We start from the raw sequence: 14033 nt of genomic DNA on the forward strand, positions 1-14033 counted from the left end.
GGCTATTGGAAATGTGTGTTGGGAGAAAGAAGTGGATGAGGAGATGGATGCATTGTATGGAAATGAGACTTGGGATTTGGTGCCATTGGTGAAGGCAAGAAAGCTATTGACTGTAAGTGGGTGTATAAGGTGAAACATAACAATGATGGTAGCATAAGCAGGTACAAGGCTAGATTGGTAGCCAAAGGATATGCGCAGACACATGGGATTGATTATGAGGAGACATTTGCCCAAGTTGCAAAAATGGCAAACTGTGAGAGTTGTGATTGCAGCTAAAGGCTGGTTTTTACATCAAATGGATGTAAAAAATGTGTTCTTGCATGGTGACTTGCAAGAAGAGGTGTATATGGATCAGCCACCAGGTTTTAAGGATACAGGTCACCTAGAGTATGTATGTAAGCTTCATAAGGCCTTGTATGGGCTAAAGCAAGCTCCACGAGCATGGCATGACAAGATTGCTGAGTATCTTGTCACTATTGGTTTTCATATGGCAGATGCAGAAATAGCTCTTTGTATGTGTGCAAGAGTGATAAGGGTATTGTGATCATCACCATATATGTTGATGATCTTATTGTTGGGGTGGACAACTTGGAAGAGATTGAGCATATGAAAAGTCTTCTCAAAAGGAAGTTTGAGATGAAGGATTTGGGAGATCTGCGCTACTTTTTGGGAATTGAGGTCATTCACACATCTAAGGGTATTTGGCTGTCACACAAAGACAGTATGCATTGGACATGTTGTCCAAGTATGGGATGGCTGATTGTAAGCCAATCTCGGTGCCATTAGATTAAAATGGCAAGCTTAGTGCGGATGCAGGTTATCTGTTAGAGGATCCCACTATGTACAGGAAGATTGTGGGGAGTCTGATCTATGTCATGATCAACTGGCCATATTTGAGCTACACTGTTGGCTTAGAGAACCAGTTCATGCAGGTTTCACACAAACCACATCTTGATAGTGTGCAACGCACACTTTGATATTTGAGGGCCACTGTTGATTATGCATTGTTTTATGCAGCAGATGTACCAATGCAGCAGATGTACCAATGGAGCTATATGGGTACACCAGATTGGTCAAGTGGCATCTAAGACAGGAGATCTACCAGTGGATTTATGTTTTCATTGGGGAGTGCTACTGTAACACATGGAGCAGCAAGAAGCAGCCCACAGTTGCCTTATCGAGCACAAAGGCAAAGTACAGAGGAGCTGTGGTGGCAGCATGTGAGGTAGCTTGGTTACGCAAGCTACTTATTAATTTGGGGTGTTCCTTCTCTTTGCCTTTGGGGAGAAATTGCCTGGAGGTAGGTGTAATTGAAGAGGAGTCTCCTGATGTTGAAGGGCCCTACGAAGGTAAGCTAGACCACTTGTTATTCTTATGTTGGGGAGCCTTCTTCAAGCAGGTCTTTGTTGTTGGATGCATCATCCTCGTTGTCATCCCTGGTAGTGTCCATGGTGTCCTCTTACTCATCCTTGACTTCAGTTTTTTCACTCAGCAACTCCATTTTGCAGAGCAAAGTGTATCTACATGTAAATTGTCTCTGAATGCCATTCTTTCGCAAGAATTCAGAGAACTCATTAGAGAAATATTCTCCCCCTCCATCTGACCTTAGGCACTTCACATACTTTCTTGTCTGTTTTTCAGCCATAACTCTGAAATTCTGAAAATGAGTGAACACTTCACTCTTCTCCTTCATGAAGTACCCCACACTTTCCTTGTGTGGTCATCAATGAATGTTACATATAGTACCTGCAGCCACCCATAGACATAGTCTTCGTAGGACCCCATACATCTGAATGCACAACATCTAGCACATCCCTACTCACATTTCTATCATGTGGAAATACATGTTTTCTTTCCAAATGGACATGCTTCACAAACTTTTTACATACCTTCAACTTTAAATTTAGGTAGCCCTGTCACAATTTAGGTAGCCCTGTCACAATTTCTTTAGTCAACATAGACTTCATTCTTTGCACATTGACATGCCCAATTCTCTTATGCCAAATGTCTGTATCTGCAAACCCTGCTCAATCATCTAGCCAACAGAAACCAGATTCTTTGTAATGTCTGGAACATGAAGTACATCTGGAAGGTACTTCACTTTACCATCCTGCGCATAGACAATAGCATATCTGCATTAGGGGCAATTGGATGAATAGTGTCATCCCATGTTTCAACAAAACCTGGTCTTTCAAGACTCTTCATTTCCTTGAACCACTCACCATTACTTGTCATGTGGTTCGAAGCACCTGAATCAACATACCATACATCATCCTTACATGCTCTTACATCATTTCCAAACACAGCATTAACCACATGTTGCATAACAAACAACCTCTCATTATCCTCATTATTTCTGCTAGAGGATGCATAGTTGTTTTGCTGCACTTTTTCATTTCGCATGTCACTCTGCTTCTTATAGCAATCTGCCTATACATGCCCAGGCTTACCACAATAAAAATAGCCTCGTGTATCATTATGCTGCCTTTGCCAATTACCACGACCTCGATGACTCCCCCTGCCTCTAAACTAGCCTCTTCCACCTGTGTCTTTGTTGTGAATCTTGGGATTGTTGCTGTGCTGACCATAATTCTGATTACCTGTTCGGCCACCACCTTGGCCACGTCCACGACCTCTACCTCGTCCTCTACCTGAACTTGTGTAGAAGGCCTGCTGCTCTGAACTCTTTTTGTTTTGTGAAGATTGTTGATCTTCATCCAAGTTCTTCTCTTCAATGATCAACATTCACACCAAATCTGTGAAGTTGGAATGTCCTCCCGAGTCTGAATAAATGTCTTAAATGCCTTGTATTGTGGCACAAGACCACGCAGACACACTTCCACCTTATCATCATCATCCAGAGAAACACCAATTGATGCAAGGGATTCCACAATGCCCTTGATCTTCAAAGCATAATCATTCACCCACGGACATATTCTTCTTCTCCACAGTATGAAGCTCATTCTTCAACTGAATTTTTCGTACCTTGGTGTTGGTTTCATACAGCTTCACCAAGGTGTCCCAAGCCTCCTTAAGTGACTTGGCATCCTGTATGTGCCCAAATCATAGTGTCTCGTATGCTGATAGAAAGCCAATACATGACTTTCCTTGTTCCTTGATTCCAATCCTTGAACTCTTTTATATCTGCAGTAGTTGGATTATTCTCCAATATCTTCGGTGCCTTCTCATGTTCACCTTCAATGTAGTCCCAGTAACCTTTTTCCATTAGAAAATTGATTAATCTAAACCTCCAAGCATGGAAGTTATTCTTATCAAGCTTCTCTGCAAACAATCTGGTTTATTCCATCATTCGACATCTTTTCTATAACACAAATTTACTAACAACAACACTTGCTTGACCTGCACAAACTGATGTATTCTCTATAGCGGCACTATACTGTACCCAAACTGTCACAACTAGTGACCTTACTTTGCATACATACACCCAATGGCAACTTTGAGACCTCTTTGTAGCACACCCAATGTCTGTACAACCAATCGCCCTTCCTGCAGTTCCAAAAACATAGTTCTCTAGAGAATCGAAACTTACCCACAGTGCTTGTGTGAATGCCTGCGAACTGAAAAACAAAGGTCCAAACATGCCCGAAACACATTTTCGGCCCAAAAAACAATTTAGTTGCCCTATAGCTTTCCTCCCGCGAAGAAAGCTCCTCAATCGGAATTCGTTTTCCGGTGTCTCCCGAAGAGCTCCCAACAAGGGTGTAGTAGCCAACACAAAGGGGGAAGAGTAGATGAAGCTCTTACCCTCGTACCGCTTCCTGTGCTTCTCTTGCTTGCTGCTCAGCCCTTAGCATAAACCAAGATCTGATACCATGAAAAGATGCAGGGGAGAAGAGAGCTTGAGCTCTTGTAAGCACACACACACTCACACAAACCCTAGAAGAGAACACACACTCACACAAACCCTAGAAGAGAACACACAAAGTGAGAGGTTGAAAATTCTTCTTCTTCTTCACACAACAAAAGAGGTCTATAAGAAGATAAGGTGACTAACACACATAATATAGTATATATAAGCAGTCCATAATGTGAACACGCTAAGAGGAGTGACTAGATGTGGACTCTTCGATGTAGTCCATCTGTAGAATCTCTGGCAAAGATATGTCGGTGCCAGCTACTATCAAACCCACCAGTGATATAAATGTCGAATGGTCATAGAGGCGCCTTGTGAGTGTCCTGATGTTGAGCTTGATATCTCAACACGTGATCCTCTTCTCGACAAGATAGATATTAACCACGTACTCAAAATATTGGACCCTACTCGACACTAATAGGATCATTGATCGCCTTGACATAAGCCTCATTAAGTTTTATTTGGAGAAAAAGTTCAATCAGTGGTCAAAATCTCACCATCGCAAGCAGTACAGGAGGGATATAAATGACCACATGCCAGTGCAGCCCCAATCACGCATGATCTTATGGGAGAACAACCTATGTGGCAGTGTTTGTATCTTCTAAAGACTAGAGGTGTTGAAAAGAGTACTTCTATGCCCCTTGGTATCTTAGGATCAGTCCCCTTTACTTTCCAATAGAATGCAGACGGGCTTGGGACCTTTTTGAGCAAGAGCTAAAGAAGAACCTCAGGCTGTAATTTAACTTCCCATGCCTCAATCACCCCTTGTCTTCCATGAGGAATGGATGCTGTGCACTATGCGCAAGTTCATCTAGGATTACAATGTTGTGCCAGATCTAGATATGGTCTCGCCAACCATCCACTTTGTCAAACACATTATTGTTCTTTTGGTGGAATTTTCCAACTGGCATGCATTTGATGAAGGTCAACAGGACATGGCCTTTGACATCAACAAGGGTCCCACACTTTGCCAATACTCGGCTACTACAAGCGAGTACAATGGATACAAGGTTGGTGTATGCTCACTTTTGAAGATGTGTTCGAAATTGCCTTTTGGACACTACAAAGCCTTCCATCGCACCACCCAATACATGATGTCCTACCAGGGAGCTTCACTGCCAATTTTGAGGATGAAATCATGATTAGGGAGGGGAGCATGTTAACCATATTCGCTAACGTTACTCCACAAATGACAACTTCTTCAAGCCATATTTTTGTACTGCGCAATGAGCTTCATGTAAAATGATTATGGAAAATCTTCAAGCATACGTCTTGTGTAATGCTGGAAGATAGTCAAGTGTACGTCTTGTGTAATGCGCTTCATGTAAAATGATTATGGGAAATCTTCAAGAGTACGACTTGTGTAATGTTGATGATATACATCTAGGCTAAGAAATTAATGTAGCCTAACTTATCGGGTCTCCAAACATTAGTTGGGCATTATACAAATGAGTATTATATATATAACCTAATGATAAAACACATAATCCCATTCTCACGATTGAGTTTGAGTCTTCTTGCTCTTGTGATTGAAGTAGCTTGTATGATTTTCTCCTCTTCTTCTTGTTGCATGCATGCTTAAGGATTATGTGTGTTGATGCTCTTTCTCTCTCCTTCTCTTGTCTACTTTCTCATGCTTTCACTCACCGTGGCATAGAAGTAGAGGTTGAGCTTTCCATAGCTCCATCTCTCTTTGCTCCTCACTCATTTTTTGGGGGGATTCTTGAGAGGAATGCACCTACTACTACTGCTGCTAATGATCTATTGAGTAATTAGTTGGTTAGGAACTGCATAGGATGGTTGAGGTTCACTGGAAAAGTTGGCTTTTTGGGAACCAGATGGGACGGTTGAGGCTCACTGCCAGGGACAATCCCTTAAAGACTTTTGGCGCGACGAGGATTTTATGGAGTATACAACTCTATAGGGTAAAGTTAGTGCCATTTAACTGGTCCTCCTCATTTGTAAGAAATCCAAGAATCTCAGAGGCCACACTCCCCCACACAAAGTATGCAAGCTCTCTTGAGCGGAAGCACGGAACTCCAAGAATTAAGAGAGTGATGAGGAAAGTTGAGAAAAGTGAGGGTACCAAAAGTTACTAAAAAAGGTTCAGAGCCATTAGAAATTGAAGTGCTCAAAGATGGATTGCTAGAAATCTGGAAAGTACACATTGAGATCTCCTGAATGTACTGGCTCATTTACTGAAGGAGTTTTTGGCTGAGTTAAGAAACTCCGGAATGGTGCAACAAAGTACAAAGGATAAGGTCTTGAGGACCATACAAAAATAAAAGTTCTATACCACACAAAACACATAAAAGATAAAATCTAGATAATACTAGGATGTGTTCACACACATTTGAACAGATGGGTGTGTTTATACACACACACACACACACACACACACACACACACATTTTGCCTAAGGGAAGCTTCATACACATTGACACTAAACATATTCAACATCTTGCCTATAGACTCAAGTCTCTAGGTTCGTGCATGTAGAGTCACGTCTCTAAACTCACATTTGTGAGCTCACTCGTCTAGACTTGTATCTCTAGGCTTACATTAGGTTCATGCATGTAGACTCACATCTCTAGGCTCACATCTGTGGGCTCACGTTTGTGCGCTCATGCCTCTAGAGTCGTTGATCTAGGCTCACACCTGTAGACTCACATTTGTAGGCCCATTACTTTTCTGTAAATACTAGGCTCATGGATTTTTTATGAAATAAGCCTATGACAAATTTGGTGTGCAATTGTTGGGCAATTATTACACTTATTGTCATAAAATTCACAAAGGATGAGAATTTTCCTTAGAGATTGTAGCTAGTATAGATTGTATGATAGAGAAATCGTACATGGCATGGGTAGGTATATCCTTTTAAGACTTCAAGGCTTCTTTAATTCACTGGTATAATATTTGGTTTATCTACCTCTAAACTTATGTCTAGATGCACCCATGTCTGTTGACTCACGACTCATATCTATAGACTCATGGTTCACGTCTCCCGGCTCACATGTGTTGCCTCACGTCGCCAGGCTCATGTGTGTTGACTCATGACTCATATCTTTTTTAACGTGACTATGGGCTCACGTCTCCCAACCCAAGACATGCTTTAGCCTACTTTTTGGAGTTTTTTGAGATTTTTTGGACTTGATGAGAAGTGATTAAGGTTCCTAATCCTTATTAATGATGGTTGTATAAGTGTTTTAAATTATTTTTTTGTTGATTTTGCATGCTTCTAAGATACTAATTCTAGTAATGTATGAACAAAAATTAACAACCCATCCTAATCCACATCTAATTGAGATGATTGCTTATGTTTTCAAAATGGATTCCACTCCTAGTCACTTCCCCCCCCCCCCCACCCCCCCAAAAAAAAAAAGGAGACTTCTGTTAAGTATGAATAAACCTTACAAAATCACGACTGGAAGCTAGAACAAAACAAAACTTTATCCCAAAATGTAAAAAGGTGCTAAGACAGTTATGTGGGGGTCGTTGAGAAAAAGATCCTTGATCCCAAAATGTAAAAAGGTGCTAAGACAGTTATGTGGGGGTCGTTGAGAAAAAGATCCTTGATCCCACTCCCTCATAAAAACAGTACACTTTGCATGTGCAAATTCGGAAGTCCATGTATACGAGTTATGTGGCCATAAGAGAGTGAATAATATCTCCCCACATAGTACAAATGCACTCAGTGTCATGTATCTAAGTATCCTTAATAGATCCCCAAATCCTTCGAGTAGCTCTACAACCCCATGTACAATGTTGCACTTTCTCATAAGTGCTTATTAGCTTATCCTTTCTAAATCATGTGTCGTTAAGCAAGCTCATCCATCATGTCCTCATCCAATTGTCACAACGAAATAATCCATGGCTATGGGAGTAAAGGTAGAGCTCTCTATGCTTAGCTGTAGGCAAGAAAGAATGTCCTTCATAGTGGTCCTCTCTTACAAAAGGCAGAATGGGAAAGAAGCTAATGAAAAAGAGAAACCTACAATAATAACTATCCAGTAAGTATGCAAGATTTAAAAGAGCACAAGTAAGCAAGAGTAGAGAAGAGAAGAGCTCACGAGAGTATTCTTCTGCAAGGGAATGAATGTGTAATGCTTGTTGTCGAAATTGACTTATATACAAGTGACTAGTTTTCACACTAGGCTAGCCAAAACTTAAAAATAGTCTGGCCACTATTATTACTCTTAAGCAAATATGTACACAAAGTTCTTTAACTTTTTCTATTTGACATTAAGCTCACAGTAAGGTCACTTTGTATGTTCTAACACACTGTCTCAAAAACAAATAGGTACTCGTTCAAGCGGGTAAGATAGCAACAAAGTGCCTTACGGTAGGTGGGCCAAGTGAAAGTACGTTAACATGCTTCCAAGGCCAACAGTTGGAGCCACCAACTCCAAGGCACAGTCTCCTCCAACATCTCTTGCACTCAACCAACTCCCTAGAGGGAGCTCAAGACCAATATGACAAAGGGAAGGGCCTTATGAAGGAAGATCTTGATGTCATGGCCATTGTCGTTAATGCTTATGCAGTCCAAAAGGGTGGTTGGACACCAAGAAGAGTTTTGAGATGAAAAGAATTAATTGAAGCCTAAAGGGTGGCCCCACCAAGAAGATTTTTGAGAGGGCAGTCATGGAAGCCTTGGGCAAGGTGCTAGACCTAGACATAGGAGTTGAAGCTAGTCAAGGCTCAGCATAGTTTACCACACACAATGGCAGCTCTGTGTTCTTCAGACCACCCATGAATCTCACGGGCGGGTAAGGTGGGTAAGTTGATCACATACCGGCCTCCTTTCTCTCCACAAAAGCCGTCACCCTTAATTTCCTACAGTTTGATGTTTATCTTAATTGAGCCCCTTCAAATTTTGGCCTGCCACCATCCTCTCCTTTGATTGCACGAACTCACGAACTTTTTATTCTTTTAAAAAGCTGATTTCTTAAAGAAGCTAGAGAAACTTCCAAAATAGGTAGCCTATGGAGACACGGCGACACACATCACCTCAATGGCAGCTAAAACACCTGGAAGGAATCCTTATACCTTGGGCAGGCGATGGCCATGGGATGATTTTTCGAGATCTCATATCTTTTTAAGCTCCCACCATACCTCATCAATTCCAAGGAAAGATAAGTTAACATTACCTTTAATTTATAAATGCAGTTTTTTTGTAAACAACTTTTTTGTAAACAATTCCTCGCCACCTATGCCGCCTCAAGGCTCACCCTCTTTCCTGCGCGCACAATACCTGCACACCAGCCACCACCCCCATCGCCACCCTCTTCAATTCCAGGCAGCCCCTTCGGCGCCCAAGCTCTCCGCCTCTCCTAGTTCCTCGCCATGGCCTCCAACCACACTGCAGTTCCATCTGCCCACAATTCCAACACCATAATCGCAGGCAGGTCGCCCACAGAACTGAGTGCCGCCACCACCTCTCTCCTCAGTGGTGATGGTTCCTCTCCACCGCCCCTGAGCTACCTCCAACTCTACACCTTCGTCCACTACTACTTTCTCTTCCGCGACATCCCCTCGCCCTTTCATCTCTACCCACGCCACGGAAGCTTTCTACTGCCTTTGCACCGACACGCCCTTCCCCTTTGGCCACTTCATCTACGAATCCATCAGAGCCAAATGTCACTTCCGTACCCGGTACCACAATCTGAACGGCTCTAGTTTTTCATGGTCCTCCATCCACTTCCTCACCTCTATTCTTCTTCGACTAGTACATATCCCTTCTCCTCCTCGGCATCAGCGCTATCGGATACGGGCACGAGTCCATTAGGATTCTCCTCGCCCTCGCCAACGCTGCCGCACAATCCCCATCACCTCAAGCCCCGTAATAACCTTCGCTTCCTTCTCCCTCACTGTTCTCATATTTGGATCCTGGATCTCCCTTGCCCCCATCCCCACCATCCTCGGCACCACCATATCTGCAGGCACTCTCCCCATCCCCGCTTCAGTTTGCGTCATTGCCTCCTCGACACCTCCTACTGTTGCCCGCACCCCACTAGCTTTTGATCTCGAGCTGCTTCCTTCCCTTGAGGAAGTCCACTCCCCACCCTTCCCGCCAGTTCCAGTGCACTACCAGCCACCGTAGCCGTGGACACTTCACTGGGTCCCTCAACCCGTTCATGTGGCACCACGCTCTCCAGTGGCTCTCCTTCACTAATGCCACTCCTGAGCCGCTTTGGAATGTCCTTCCCTTCACCAGGCTGCCCACTCTCTCCATGCCTCACCCTACTCGTGCCCGTCGACTCGTCCACGCCTTCAACGGAATCTCCCTCAATACCCGGATCTACTCAGAGCATCTGACGGATTACTTCATCCTTCTCTCTTATCAGTGGGACGGCATGCGCAGTGAGCTCCGTCAGGCACAACCAGTAGCACCTCTCCAGCAACATCTTCAACAGACCCAAGCACTCCTCTTATAATCGCGTGATGAGTGCGCCACTTTCTTACAGCATCCGAGAGTCGGCGATCCGCCTTGGAAGCTGAGTTAGCTTTCCTACGGGCACGCCTTACCGCCACTTTGAGGCTACTCGCTCTCAACTTGAGGGTGCATAGCATGACCTCTCCGAGATACCATCTCTTCGGGAGCAGGCGGCACAGCTTCAGGGCATTCGACAGACACTCCAGTTCACTTTTGGTGGTCTTGGCATTGTCCCTTTGCGGGCGTCTCCTTCGAGCACTCCTTCTCAGAGCACCACGGCTACCTCTGCCACCACTCAAGGGTTTCTTGCTAGTCACAGCTTCCCCGGTCCTTTTGCTGGACGGCCGTGACCTTGGTGGACTACACCATTCCTCTTTTTTTACTATTAGTTTTTTTTAAGACTGCTTTTTTAATGTTATTGTACCTTTCACAGCAACTAATTTGTATATACACATCCGGATTGCTGCTACATGGTTAGTGCTATTTTGTTTTTGGTTGGTTCATTGCTTAGTTCAGTTTTGTCACACACCAGCATCATCAGATTTCACTTCTGGTTTTGGATGAGGTCCATGGTGGCCACTCTCTTCTTACGAGTCCTTCTTGTGGACATGTGGTGTCCTTCTTCCTCGACACTTCCTCTTGGACCTGTGGTGGTCGTTCTTCTTCAACACTTTCTCTTGGACCTATGGCGGTCCATCTGCAGCTTCACCTCAACATGTGCTTCTATGCTTCCGTGTTCACTGGGTGATGAATGAACGGATTAATTGGTGGGGTACTTGTAGCCACCCTCGCTGCCGATGGTTGCAGTTCGTGAACCCAAGTGTGGGCACCCCAAAGGGTCACCCACTAGTCACACCAGGAGGGAATCTTTGGCTGCCTCACTCTCCAAACTTAGGGGCCACATTGGCTAACCACTTGATCGCTTGGAAGCGATGCTCACCTACTTGTGCTCGGCGCCTCTCACCTACTACAACGGCATCTGTCAATGACCACTTTTAGCACTCGGTTCGTGGTATCCCAAGGGGCCATGCCCATTGTATAAAGAGAGACTTTGGTGTACTGAGTGAGCATCCCCAATGCAATATGTCCCAACTCTTGCCTACTTTGATCTTGTGTTATGTGCATGTCACTCTTGAGCAATATGTCCCAGTGCATGTCACTCTTGGTGACTATTAGCTCATGTGTTGTATTCCATTCTTGAGTGCGTAGTGGAGTGGGACAGAGTGGTCTCCATCTCCCTTGCTCGTGCTAACTCCTGAGGATATAGCGCCCTAGAGAGGAGGACCCTAGTAATTTTGTGTGAGTTTGTGTGAGTGCGTAGTGGAGTGGGACAGAGTGGTCTCCATCTCCCTAGTAATTCTTGAGTTTGTGTGAGTGCGTAGTGGAGTGGGACAGAGTGGTCTCCATCTCCCTAGCTCGTGCTAACTCCATAGTGCCCTAGAGAGGAGGACCCTAGTAATTTTTAGTGTGGCGACACGTCGAGAAGCTGAGTCCCCTACACTTTTGCATGTGAGTAAGGGATTGGTCTAGTCTTAAGAGTTTGCTTATGTTCTTCTTCATCTTCTTCTTCTCCATCCCTAGCTCAAGAGAAAGTAGAGGAGGTATAAGGTTAGAGGGAAGCTCTCCATAGCCTTCACTCCGTTCTTGCACACACTACCTATCGAAAACCTCTCCTATGTGACAATGGAGGAGGGCACACTCTAGGGACTAGCTTCCACCACATGGAGGTAGCAAGCATTGCATCAATTGGGGCACACTTGAGGGACTAGCTTCCACCAAGTGGAGGTGCATCAATTGGGTATTTCTCTAATGACCCTTTCATTGATTCTCTTCTCTTTTCTTTTCTTGCAAGCTTTAGTAGTTCAAATTAGTGAGCACTCCCATTGATCAACCACAAAAAAATTTCATTAAAAAAAAGGTCTTTAAAAAAATAAAAGAGACCCTTTTTGAGTCCATTCTGTCCTTGATAGTCTTACCATGATTAAGAGAGGATTCTCTATTTACACTACTGGGTAGAGAGAGTAGACAAGAAACAAAGAAAGAAAGCATTGGGTATCCACTGCTTTTGATGACTCCTTGTGGATAAAGGATTGCATGTGGTTTAATGGTGTGAAATTGGACAAAGGGTCAACTAAGTCACTCTATCTAGAACTGAGGCAAACTGAATTGAATTCTTAATACTACAATAGAGCCTGGAAAGTTAACTGGAAAGCAGGTACTTGGAGGAAGAGGTGGAAGCTTATTTGGGAGTCGAAAATCCCTTTGAAATTTTAGGTCTTTCTATGGAGAGTCTGCTTGGTAGCCCTTCCAATTGGGACTAAACTCCTTCAAAGAAACTTCACTTCAAGATGCTATCCCAGGTGCAAATTAGCACTAGAAAATGGAAGGCATGCATTTTGGGAGTGCCCTGCTATTAGGGGAGTTTGGGCTAAAATTGGAAAATGGGTTGCTAAGTCCTTAGGTGTTCAAGGTCTTTGGGGGGACTGGGTTCTAGGTAAGGGAGTGGTCCATGAGGAAGTTACTAACCTACTCTTTAACATTATTAGATATGGATGCTTATCAGAAATATGGATTTCGAGAAGAAGTATTGTGTTTCAAAAGGGGGGGGGAACACATGTCTAAATGTCACTGAGCTAATGTATAAATGTACTCATCTCTGTTGGTCTGTATACTATGCTAACAATCTAAATGATGCTAACATCTTTTAGGCAATACACTTTTTGCAATCTGGGATCAGCTTACCTTCTGATCAGCAAACTCTTGTACATACGAGGTTACCAGTTGCCTAACATCTAGTTGTATGCAAAATCACTCTAGACTTGGTGTGAAGACTAAGCTCCCCAAATTTGGGCCAAGAACTAAAAGATGGTATCTCAAAGTAAAGCATCATGTTTACACATTTGTGGCTTTCATTGAGAACCCCCTAGGTACCAGACCTGTGGTCAAGGTGTGGACTAGCAGATATGTTATTCGAAAAGATGCCTCCCAACTGCATACAACTTGGATATCATGTGTCTTGGAACCAATCTTCTTTTGTGAGGGAAGATGATAGATGGGATATGTTATGCAAGTTGCTTAATTGTAATGTAAAAGAGTTGGAATAGTCTCTGGAGCTCAGTCTGGGGCCCATGTTTTGTTTATATATAATAAGATAATTACCTTTCTCCCAAAAAAAAGTGTTTATATATAATAAGATAATTACCTTTCTCCCAAAAAAAACGAAGAAAGACAGAAAGAAAAAAGGTGTTTTATGAAATAATAAAGAACAAACTAGCTATCTATACGGTGGAGAGTACAAGATAATCATGGGAATACAAGGTAAACCCCTAGCGAATCAAAGAACCATCTATATCATTCATACACGGCATCATAGCGATGGCGTCATTTGTTGGATTGCATCTATGGCCTCATATGTTATGTCTCTGTCAAATCTCTCGAATTCGGAGCGGCCGCATGGAGAGTCGCCTCAAGCCGGCGTTCTGTAGTTTGTGTGCTCTATCCAAGGTGGAGTCCTTAGAGTTGTAGTGGCTTATGTACCACCTGTGTGCTGCAGTTTTGTGCTTTATCCAGGGTCTCCTTAGAGTTGTGGTCGGCGGTTATGCGCCACCAATGTGTGCTTGAGTTTGTGCGCTTCATCCAGGGTGACTCCTTAGAGTTGTGGTGGCTTATGTACCACCTATGTGCATCGTCTGGTCCATCTGGAAGGAAACTTTAAAAATCCAATAG

Source organism: Cibotium barometz, chromosome 1, assembly GCF_041138505.1.
Source record: "Cibotium barometz isolate CiBa-2024 chromosome 1, ASM4113850v1, whole genome shotgun sequence".
In the NCBI taxonomy this organism is placed as follows: domain Eukaryota; kingdom Viridiplantae; phylum Streptophyta; class Polypodiopsida; order Cyatheales; family Cibotiaceae; genus Cibotium; species Cibotium barometz.